This window comes from Phocoena sinus, chromosome 1 (assembly GCF_008692025.1).
Source record: "Phocoena sinus isolate mPhoSin1 chromosome 1, mPhoSin1.pri, whole genome shotgun sequence".
NCBI classification, from domain to species: Eukaryota; Metazoa; Chordata; class Mammalia; order Artiodactyla; family Phocoenidae; genus Phocoena; species Phocoena sinus.
This window is the reverse complement of record NC_045763.1, coordinates 126,054,010-126,056,138: the sequence shown is the minus strand read 5'-3', so window position 1 is coordinate 126,056,138 and position 2,129 is coordinate 126,054,010. Positions and strand designations below refer to the sequence as shown.

The following is a 2,129-nucleotide window of genomic DNA, read 5'->3' as shown; positions in this document are numbered from 1 at the left end:
AGCCGCTTGGTACCTATCTTCCCAGGGCATTTTTAGTGGAGTTTCTGCTGGGCCCTGACCTCTGCCCTACTACATCAGTGAGGACAGAGGCCGTGGGACAGGTTTGGGCATCCGTACTGGAGTAGAAAGAGAAAACAAACACAAGTCGGGCCACAAGTGGATTCTGGCACATTTTTAGATGAGGTTAAAAATGTCATGGCGTGCACACGGAGCAGGCAAAGGACTTTTCCGTGGGAGATAATGCCTGTAGGCAGAATAAACTGTCCAGTCTACTCTTGGGGAGGAGCTCCCTGCGGTAAGAACAGAGGAACTAGGGGGCCTCGAGGAAGGTGTTGGCTCGGAAGATGGAGGAGACCATCTTGCCGGTGGCGTTGATGGTGCCTTCGCTGTCTGAGCTGGACTCAGAGTCGCTGCTCCCAGAGTAGGCGCCCAAACCTGGGAGGATGCCGATACAGACAGCAACGGAGGGGCAGTCGATGGAGGGAGGGACCACTCAGAGATGTGCTTCCACGAGACAAGCAGGACGGGGCTTATTGATTCTTGTCATCTGGGTCAGGGTCCGATTGCAGTCTTTTCACACTGTTGCCACTCTCTGAGCTCTTATGCTTCACAGCTCCTGCCGACAGCTTTGCCTGGGAGAACTTGGTCTTGGTTTCTGTGGGTTTCACAGCCACTTACTTCTCCACTTCCTTCTTGTTTTCTTGAGAAATTCCAACCTTGTTGAGATTACTTCTGTATTCCTTCAGTGCTTTCAGTTCTTCTCTTCCCTGCTTTTCTATTAGTTCCTGCTGCCAAGAAACCTCATCAAGGAAGTTGGTCTCATCTTCATCTAAGCCTCTTACCATGTTTTTGAATTTGAACCGTTCTTCATACTCTTGCTGCTTCCTATCTTTCTCTTCCTGTTAGCCTTTCATACAGAGACCGAGGGTCATAAACCTCCTCTGGGCATTCTCCTGGATCTTCAGGTTTTCGAACTTTCTCCCATTCTTCTTGCCTCCTTTTGTGTCGTTCATCTAATTCTGCCTCAGACACAAACCTCTTTTTGATAACAAGGTTACCATCATCCCCTCCACCCATAATGGAACAATCAGCCTACCAGCGTGCAGGAGGTGAGACCCCCCTCACCTTGGCGGTGCCCACCCCAAACTGCCACGACAAGGGCCACTCGCTCTTAAGGAAAAAGAAAAAGAAAGTAAAAACAGCCATTTAAAACTTTTGTTTTATGTACTAGCATAAGGTTCTAGGTGTTAAAAGTCTATTTTAAATTGAATCATTATTCTATATAGCATTACTATAGAATTGGTCAAAACAATGCAAATATATTACACATTTTGATAGCTATTCAGTGGAATAAAATTTTATTGCAAACGCATATCTTGATAAAACAGACGAGGCTATTTTTTCTGTTTGTTTCTGTATTCTTGGAAGGATATTACTTACTGCTAGTGTAAGTTAATGTTTTTATTTTTTATAGGTATAAATATTGAGAAACTGCATTCATATAAGTAAGTGGATAGAACTGAAAGGGGGATTATATCAGTAGCAGTCAATAGTTATTGTTCACTAAAAATGATTCTTAATGATCCATCAACTAACATCTTCCATTTTGTAGAAAGCAAAGAATTGGAAACCACCTGACTTGTGAATATTCTTTTCCCTAGTCCATTAGAGACACTCACTTTCTTATCACAAACACAATATTTAATTGTTGCATTTTTAGTGCCCTGTTTTTTTTTTTTTTTTTTAACACTCTGGGGCAATGCATTGAAGGAAGTTTAGAATGGACGAGAGGTGAGTTTTTCTTTCATTAAGTTGGACAGGGATAATTAGTGGTCCAGGAAAACTCAGCTTGAGCAACCATGTTGTCACCCATATCAATGAGGAACGAGTTTAAACAGAAATTGAAAATCTAGAAACTGATCCTGCTGAAACTGTGCACTAATATGTACTTCCTGGAAACTCTTTATGTATGTGAATGCGAGCTCTAGTTTGCAGATCACTGATTTAGATAATCAGGGTGCTGGAAACGACCCACTGGTTAAGAGACCTCAAAGGGAGGGAGTTTAAGAATCAGTTTTGTTTTTCTTTTTTATCTGAAAAGGTGAGAAAGGATCTCAGACTAACACTAG

The 2,129-nt window shown here is 42.6% G+C and overlaps 1 pseudogene; it reads right to left on the bottom strand.

Annotated features, from left to right (window-relative positions):
- Window positions 1-310: 310 nt before the first annotated feature.
- Window positions 311-1,098, bottom strand: LOC116738800 (annotated as a pseudogene).
- Window positions 1,099-2,129: the final 1,031 nt, after the last annotated feature.